Genomic DNA, 10,111 nt, shown 5'->3' on the forward strand with positions numbered 1-10,111 from the left:
ACTGTAGTTGAGAGACCATGTCAATGCAAAACAGTCAAAAGCAAATGGATATTCTGTAGAAAGATGAAGGCAGATTAAACTATCACCCGTTACAAAGCTTGTTTTACTGTATTGTAAACGGATATATGCAGAAATCTGGTATTGACTATAGTGAAACTTACTCTTCTGTAGCAAGATATAGTAAACAAAATTTGGTCATTGCTATATCTGCCTTGTACAACATTTTGTTATACCAATTGGACTTTTTTTTATGGAAAATTAACAGGAGAGATATACAGTACATGGTACATCCAGAGCATTACTGTGAAAACATGTTCCAAGAAGAAGTGTGGATCTTAAAGAAAGCTGGTGTATGGTCTAAAACAGAGTGGTCATTGCTGGTACATCAAAGGAGATGCTGTAGTACAAGAAATGTAGAAGAGAAACTCTTTATTATTGTTGTGTACATAGATGATCTGTGACAGGCAGGCCAAGAACAGCATATCAGGTGAACAAGCCCACACACTGGCAAAACGCGTGTCCAGATCTTAGTCCATCTGTGGACTTCCTCACAGTCTCAACTCCTGGTAAAGTCATGTGTTTTTTCAACTATTACCATTTTTTTCCCTTTATCTAAATCATGTAATTTGGTGTTTGATTGATAACCCTATGTGATACTATCACATATTGCCTCATTTTCAGGGCACCTTTTAATTATGATGGGCAATACACTTACTGTTTTGGGGTTCTCTTTCCAACTCTCTATCTTCTCAATTTCAGTATTATTAGTGTTTGCTATTTTTGACAGGCATTTAAATCCAGCTTAATTAGCTCGCCTTAAGACCACTATCCTCCTATGTTACACCTGTAAAAGAGGATTCCCACAATCCTACAGCCATACCACACTGGTTGTGCCTGATCCCGTCTGATCTTGGAAGCGATACAGTGTTGGGCCTTGCCAGTACCTGTTTGGGAGACCACCAGGGAATACACGGTGCTGTAGAATCAATAGGGACCCAGTACATGGTCATTTCCTGTGCCAGGTGTTAGTGCCACTTCTCTTTATACAGCACGTTATTATCATTATTTGCTGGTTCTTTGGGCACATCTATACATTATATCATAACATTGTAAATTTTCTGTGCTATTCTCAGTGTATTAATCTTAACTGATACCTTTCCTTCATCGAACTCTCATCAAAAAGGACTCCCCATTTTCCCCTGCGCTTGTTTATATCATCAGGGGTCATGGAGGAAATTCCAGAGTGAAATCAGATTCAATCTGTCTTCCTTCTTCAAGATGCCTGTTCCCACATCTTGGCACTCTCAACCTGCCGTTCATTACCTGAGGTACACAGCTGGTAAGTAGAAGCCGTAGGGAACAGCAGGCACCCAGGTAATCTATCAACTCTCCTTTCTCTCATTCCTTCCCTGCCTAATATGTTGTAAAAGCAGGAAGACACAACAGTGTGTCTACGGTTATCATTACCACAATACACATTTTCCTTTACCATGTACTTGTTGAGCGTGAGAAATTTATCATTTGATCTATGCAGATCAGTATAAGTCTTTGATGGTCATTTTGCACCTTATTCAATATATATACAGGCTCACCTTGAACTACATACATATTTTGCCAGATTGTGATTACTTTATATATTAACTATAGTATAGTTGATGTATTTTTATTATTATTATTATTATTATTATTGTTTTTCTTCTTCTTCACTATGTGAACTAACAAACTACAGCTGACTACTACAGTGATCTGCAGGACATCGCAACATTTAATGACCAGCTATGACATACCCCATAGTTTATAAATGGGATAAATGGGACGGTCATCACTAGGAAAGGTTTTTAATGCATACTAATAAAGTTTAAATATTTTATATATTCACACAATCTATTCAAGAATTGCCCCAACACAAGAGTCTTCTTTTCTCTCTGTACATATACAAGAACAGCACATCACAGATATTAAGCAGCTGTTAGGACAAGAGCTCAGGATATAGATTCTGTACACTACTTGCTAGGACTAAGAATTAATCTGGAGAAAGGAATGCAATAATCATTAAACCTTCTGTAGATTGAAAATACACTTACAAAGTATGGTATGTCAGATGCTAAACCAATAAGCACTCCCATCAACAAAGGCATCAAACTAACCAAAGCAATGTCACCAATGAGCGAAGAGAAAATGGGAAACATGAAAAATATTCCTTATCAGAAAGCTATTGGGCATTTAATATATGCAAGTGTTGGAACTCACACTGACATCATACATGCAGTTAACAGAGTAAGAAAAGTTGTCATTAATCCTAGGAGACAGCACTGGAAAGCAGTTAAGAGAATCTTAAGATACTTTAAAAGGTTCATCTTCCTTGAAGTTTGAATTTGCCAAGTCTCGAGATTCTATACTCAAATAATTCTATGATGCCAATTGGGGGGCATATGAGGATGACTGTCATTCTTATTACTACTGGCAGTCACAGCAGTAAGCTGGTCAAGAAAGAAACAACCAACTGAAGCCCTATATGTCATTGAGGTGGAATATTTGGCACTAACAGAATCAGCGGAGGAAGTATTACTGTACACCTTAAGGAGACTTTATGTAAATTGAGTCTTGAACATGGATGACACCATCATAATGTAATGTGACAATAGAGGTGGTATTGTTCTATCCTATAGCAACAAACACCATGGATAATCCAAGCACATTGAAATCAAACATTGCTTTATCCGTGAATTTATGGAGAATGGATCTATTGCTGTGGTCCATATAGCAAGTGAAAAGAATCCTGCTTATATGCTTACAAAAATAATTATATTACTGCTACTGGTCTAGTTTCTAGAGAAATGTGGACTGGAATATACTTGAAATGTTGATATGTTATTACTTGTTTAACCCTCATTCCACTCAGATTTCTGCAAGAAAGCTATACACATATGTTTTGTAACATGGAGAGTGCTTACAGTGAGGTGGTGTTAGTATATGGAGTAAAGTATGCTACTATGCTACCTCCATGATGCTCCATAGCTTAAACATCTGCTTCTTTACCAAGATTGCCATCGTTAACTAGTCTGCACATTTTTTAAGCCATCTTGCTATTTTGTATTTGAGCACACCAGTACTACATGGATGTGTGGTATTCAGCTCCATGGGGGATCCTGCAATATTCTGCACTATCTACATACATTCATGACTGACTGGTCCACAGTATACTCTGCTCCGCTACTTGTCTGTATCTGTGAGTATGGCTGTACCATACCTGTCTATCTGGCTGATGTGCCTACAACACTTCTTTCTGCTGTCTACATTTACTAACTGTGTACAGCACAAAATATAGTACAAACATATTAATGGTATGCCACGTCTTTCTCTGTGCAAATGTCAAGGCATATAGAATCATACATCAATGATCAAAAAAATGCTCTCTACACCCCCCAGAAAATCAGGAGAAAGTTCCCTAAATTTATATTATCTAATACTGTACCTATTGATTAGATTTCTAAAAGATTGTAATATAAAAAGCACCAACATTTGGGCTCTAAGTGTACAGTAAGTGAAAACTGCTATATTTCTGTAAAAAATAGACATACTGTATTACGTACATGTTTGGACAGAACTTTTTCATGAATTAACTTTGTTGAGGTTATTGTTTGTGTATGCTGCAGTGGGGTGATCTTCAGTATACCGCCGGCCGGGATCCTGGCGACCATCATACCGGCGCCAGGATCCTGAGCGCCAACATGCCGACACATATTCTCCCTCTTAGGGGTCCATGACCCCCTGGAGGGAGAATAAATAGCGTGACACATGTAGCACGTGCCCGCATGGGGCTCATTAGTGCTTGCCCAGCTGTCGGTATGCCGGCAGTCGGGATCCCGGCTGCCAGCCACTCATACTACACCCGCTGCAGTGGTTCCCAAACGGTTTTGAATAAAGGCGCTCTAGAGTATCAGAATAACGGCACCCCTACCCCAAAAGTTTCTTATTGACAAATTTAGAAATAAATATTAAATTCAATTAATTGAGTATATAATTTATTTCATCCTTAGATTCAATTGTGTGGTGAGGGACAAGATTTGCTTCTGTTTGTCCCCATATTTTATTATTGGCTGCCACCAGCACTGGTTGTGCCTATTATATTTACCATGAAAACATTTGAATTAGTCCTTAACCACCAAACCAAGGCACCCCTGCATTTGCCCTAAGGCACCCAGGGCGCATAGGCACACAGTTTGAGAACCACTGATCTATGGATATCTAAAAGAGAATAAGCAAACACTACAAAAAAAATAGTTACATTAGGCAACAAATAAATTTTTTATATATGGGATATGGTAAATTTAGTTCTATGACCTTTCAACACTTTGTTTACACTAATATATATATATATATATATATATATATATTTACTGTTATTATTTTACATTAATCCAAATTCATAACTTGATGCATATGCAAAAAAACACACATTTTGTTGTTTATTTTTTTCTTTTAAAAAATATGTATGGATGCCTTTGCATACACTGAAGAGTTTGAGACTGAATATGGTTACTGATATATTACCCATGCAAACAAAAAAGTCTGCGAATGGTCCTGTCACCAGTTACATGATTTAAATTTGAGGAAGCACAGCTGAGAAATGTTCTGCGTTTGATATAGTACAGAAGTGTGCAAATTTCCCAGTTGCTGTGACTGACTTTCTAAAAAGATCAAAGGAGAGAGATTGTTTGATTATATAAACTGCCGCCAAATCTGCTGCTTCACTAAGATAAAAGGATCCCTGGGTTGCTATGTAGCACTCCAGGACATGTAGGAATGAACCATACTTAAAATATACAATAAAATTAATGCAGCTCGTGTTTAATTATTGAGAATTTTTTTTTCAAAATTGTGGTAAAAATATCAATATAGCTATAATTCTTATTTTTTGTATCAAGTCAAATTTTGCAAATGAATGATCAAAATGTTGCCTCTTAAGTCCATGTTGTATTGAGTCCGTAGTTGTCAACCCCTGGTGGTAAAGAATATGTACTGTATATGCGTGTAGTCTTATTTGTACAGTAGACCCACTTTTTTTTTATATATATAAATCTGTTTTATTGAGATTTTTCAGTTCAACAGAACAACAAAATAACTAATACAGAAGATATAACAGGCATGAAAGGCTGGTGTCACATAAAGGAGAAGTCTAACATTGATATCAAGCAGTAAATCTGCATATCATGTGTATGTATCCAGGTTAGACCCGAGATCAAGAAACAAGTATTACCAAAGAACAAATCGTAAGACTCAGAGGATGGAGCCAGTCATAATCGCCTTGAAAACTAGATATTACAGTAGCAGTACACAAATCCTGCTATAGCAGCCAAATATGGACACACACACACACACACACACACACACACACACACACACACACAGGATAAGAAGAGGAAGGGAGAAGGGGAATATAGGGAGTTTGAATAGTCAACTATGATAATGAAGATTGCAACGAGATTTGTAGGAGTAGATACCATTCAGTTGATTCAAATACAGTGAATATGTGAGTACATGTGGAAATTGGCAGTGTGTCAATATATTTTTCCCATCTAGCATAAAATTTAACTACACCAGTTTCTATGTTTACCATAGCAGACCTACGATCAAAATACAGTATTTGCAGCATTTTCAGGTGTACTTCCATTAATGAAGGCTTCGATTTGGATACCCAGTGGGTGAGAATAATTTTCTTTGACACTGTGACCAGTATGGTCAGTAATGATATGTTTATATTACCATGGGCACCCAAATCCCAGTGAGAGAAGTTCGCACATAAACAAGCCAATGGATTTGGAGTAACATGGACATGAAGTAGAACATTAATAAAGGAGAGCACCTTACCCCAGAACTTCCTAATGTGGCCACATTCCCAGAGGTTGTGGCAGAAAGTTGCTGAGTGGCATTTAGGACATTCGCCCGATATCAGAGGATTGTAGCGAGCATGATGGATTTGAGGTACATAGGCCCTTTGTATAGTCCGAAGGTGCACTTCTTGAAGGTAGGCCGAGGATAGGACCTTCATGGTGGAATTGTAATATGTACTGAGAGCAGTGGGGTCAGCAAGAGAGGGGGTATCTTTCTGCCATTGTGATAATAACATGGACCATCTAGTGTTTGAGGGAATATCAGTTAGAAGGTTATACAGCATCCTAGTTTGAAAGGGTATACGTTCACATAGGGATATCACTGATTGTAGTGGATCTGGGTGACCAGTGGGGAGTGAGGATTGACCAATGGAGTGTAAAATGGAGGTAAGATAGTGACGAACTTGTAAATACATATAAAAATGAGTATGTGGAATGTCATATTTCTCACGAAGGTAAGTACAAAATTTCCTCCTGGATCAAATACCTTGGAAGAACAAGACAATCCCTTAGCCTTCCAGAGGTTGAAGGTGGAATTAGTGAGAGAAGGGGGGAACGCAGGATTGCCCCAGAGAGGGATGTGCAGAGTGAACATGTGACTCCTGTGGAACATTTTGTTTAATTTAAGCCATCCATAGTAGATGTCATGAAACAATGGGGAACTGAGAATATGAGATGGAATGGATTTCGGGGTAGAATGAAGGAGTGCAGCGGGGGAGAAGGGATAAAACATAGCTTCATCTAGAGTGGGATCTGTGAAGGTATGCTTATAAGTCAGCCAATCAGCAGCCCAACGGAAGAGGGCAGACAAGGAATAAGAAAGAAATTCGGGCAGGCCAACACCTCCAGCAGTGCGAGGCACAGCCAATTTTTTGAAGGCAATGAGGGGTTTCTTGCCTTTCCAAAGAAATTTGGTTAGGATTTTATGGAGGTAAATCAGGTCTTTAGTAGAAAGTCGAATGGGTAACATTTGCATAAGATAGTACAGTCTTGGGAAAAACACACTTTGAAGAACCGCCACCCGACCCAAAAGGGAGAGGGGTAGGAGTTTCCAGGAGTCAAGAGAAGTATTAAGTTTAAGTAGCATGGGCATGTAATTGACCTCATATAGCATAGACATGGCCATTGGGATTTGTATGCCTAGGTAGGTGATCTTATCTAGGACAGTTTTAAACGCCAGCACTGAAGTAGGGGTAGGATGAGTGTAAAGTGTACCCAGGGGTAGTAATACAGACTTGGAAACATTGATACGATAGCCCGAGGTGGTTCCTAAAGATGATATCAAATCGAGAATCTCTGGGAGAGAGACATCAGGGTCAGAGATGAATAGCAGCATGTCGTCTGTGAATAAATCTACCTTGAGCTCCATGTCCCCTATCCGGATACCTTTAAATCTCCCAGATGTCCGCAAAGCTATGGCCAAAGGTTCCAGGGCTATTTCAAATAATAATGGAGATAGAGGGCATCCCTGTCTAGTGCCTCTGCCAAGAGGGAAGGGAGCGGATAGAACACCATTACAGGAAACCTGGGTTTGAGGATGCATGTACAGGAGTTTAATCCAGTCTATGAAAGCCGACGGGAAGCCAAAGCGTGCCAGGTAGTGATATAGATGGGGCCATTCAACCAGATCAAACGCCTTCTCCGCGTCGAGGGAAAGGATGTACATGGGCTGGGAGGAGGTGGAGGTTGCGTGTACCGCTGACAGGACCCTTCAGACATTAATCTCAGAGTGTCGGCCCAAAATGAAGCCCGTTTGATCTGGATGAATGATTTGGGGTAGGAGTAGCTTTAAAAGATCCACCAGAATCTTGGTCAGTAGCTTATAATCAAGATTGAGTAGGGAAATGGGGCGATAGGACCCCGGGAGGGTGAGGTCTCTGCCAGGTTTTTGCAGAACTTTAAGTATAGCCGAGTTGAAATGTAAAGGAAGAGTCTGCGATTTAAGCATAGAGTTCAATGCAAGCATTAGGGGGGTCTCAAGTTTAGGCAGGAGTAATTTGTAAAAATCGGCAGAAAAACCATCGGGTCCCGGGGCTTTATCACGTTTAAAGTGACAAATAGTCTGGCAAATCTCCTCAAGGGTAATCGAGGACGTCAGGGAGCGGCTTAGCTCAGGGGATAGACTAGGGACTGGTAGAGAATCCCAGATATCCTGAGATGTAGGAGAGTCCAGAGAAACCGGAGGGCGAGGCCGGGGAGCCATGGGGGAGTAAAGGTCCGAGTAAAAGGAGCGCATGACCACAGAGATCTCTGCATTAGTGTCAGTCAGTCTGCCCGAGTCTGTCAGCAATGGTCGTGTGGTCAAGGGGGGGTGAGAGCCACGTAGGAGATTGGAGAGCAGTTTACCCATTTTGTTTCCAAATCTGTGGTATCTGTAATTAACATTAAACATGTACTTATCCCCTAGTGACAGCAAGAATTCATCAAAGTGTGTTTTTGCCAAAAGATAGTTGTGTTTCGTGATGTCATTTGGCTCAGATTTGAACCGCTGAAAGGCTGAGATTAAAGCATTCTGGAACCCTAGGTAATGTTCTGAGTATTTCCTACGAGAACTGGCCACATAAGATATTATCTCACCCCGTAACACGGATTTGGCGGATAACCAAAAGAGCATGGGATCAGAGTCTGCATGCAGTCTGTTACAGAATTTCTGAGACTTGGATAGGTAGGAGGGGAATTTCCACAATCTGGGGGAATCCTGCTGCTCCGAGATTTGGATAGAGGATGTAATAAGGGCATGATTGGAGAGAAAGATATGGGATATGAGAGCATCCACTACATTAGGAAAGAAGGTGTGGGATGTGAATATGTAATCAATTCGGGATAGGGTGTGATGTGCTGAGGATAAGCAAGTATACTCTCTATCAGTGGGATGGAGAGCCCTCCAAACATCCACTAATGAGAGTTTATCAGCAAGTAAAGACATTCCTAGTTTGAGAAGTGTCAGACCTCTAGGAGGAGTAGAGGAACTGTCTAGCAAAAGGGAAGACACCAGGTTAAAGTCTCCGCACAATATGATCGAAGAGAAGAGGTGTGGGGTCAGCAAGGCAATAAGAGATTGGAGAAATCTCTTAATGCAGATAGAGGGCGCATACACATTACAAAGCGTCAGAGGTTGGCCATAGACCTTAAACATCAATAGTACTGTTCTACCCGACTCATCAGAATGAACTACTAAAGCATCATAAGGGATATGCCGTTTGAGTAGGATGATGACACCTCGGGCCTTTGAGTTATAGGAACTAAAGCCCAAGACTGACCAGCCTAACGTGTTTAATTTCGCTACCTCAGCAGGGACCAGGTGGGATTCTTGTAGGAATGCAACATCAACGTTTTGTTTGTTGAGGTAAATGAGAATTTTCCTATGTTTCGCTGGCGAATTGAAGCTGCCCACATTCCACGAGCCTATCGTCAGAGTAGGCATGGCGTGGGATGAGAGGCTACACAGGTATCACAGTTGTCAGAATCTGGGTAATGAAATAACACATAGAGCAAGGAGGGGGGGGGATGACAAGGAAAGAGGGGGAGGAAAGGAGGAGGGAGGAGAGACAAACAGGGTACATAACATAACAATCTTATGAAAAGAGTCCATAGGATCAATGTTGTAATCTGCATGTATTCTATATACCAAAAGGACTCAGGACTTCCTACGGAGCAGTGTAGCAGAAACGATAATAAAAACCAAATCAACATAATAACCTGTAGTGGAGTGCGAGAGGGGAGATCCACCCATTCAACCCCGTCCATAAAAAAAAAAAAGAGAGAGAAATAAGAGGTCTTGGCGTGCACATAGAAAAGGCAAGCGGGGTATACCGCAGTTGATGTCAGTGTCATGTGGAGCAGTAATATAGCAGAATAACATTCCTAACATATGTACTCCAGAGTGAGTAAATATACATCTATAATATCACATACATTCTCATCTCAAAGCTGTGTGAAGATCATTAGCAGGAGGATGTAGGGGGAAGCACGGGAAAACAGAACATCGCAATACGGATAGAAACATTAATAAACAATGTAGAAAAATGTAGCCAGAGGCAGTGGAGAAGGAATAAAGCATTATAACATCATAACAGTATAACTTATGCCTGTGAGGCTGCATAGTCATAAGAGACAATATCAGGAGACCACAGCAGAGAGAACCTTCAGGTGGATGAAGTAGGTGGCGGATCACTGATGTCAGGATCCGAGGGGTGAGGTATCTTGCTCAGGAAAGC

General features: G+C 40.5%; 1 pseudogene; it reads left to right on the forward strand.

The window, feature by feature from the left end:
• Nucleotides 1–866: 866 nt before the first annotated feature.
• On the forward strand, nucleotides 867–985 carry LOC134947171 (5S ribosomal RNA; annotated as a pseudogene).
• The last annotated feature ends 9,126 nt before the right edge of the window (nucleotides 986–10,111 follow it).

The sequence above is a fragment of the Pseudophryne corroboree genome, chromosome 7 (genome assembly GCF_028390025.1).
Source record: "Pseudophryne corroboree isolate aPseCor3 chromosome 7, aPseCor3.hap2, whole genome shotgun sequence".
NCBI lineage: Eukaryota > Metazoa > Chordata > Amphibia > Anura > Myobatrachidae > Pseudophryne > Pseudophryne corroboree.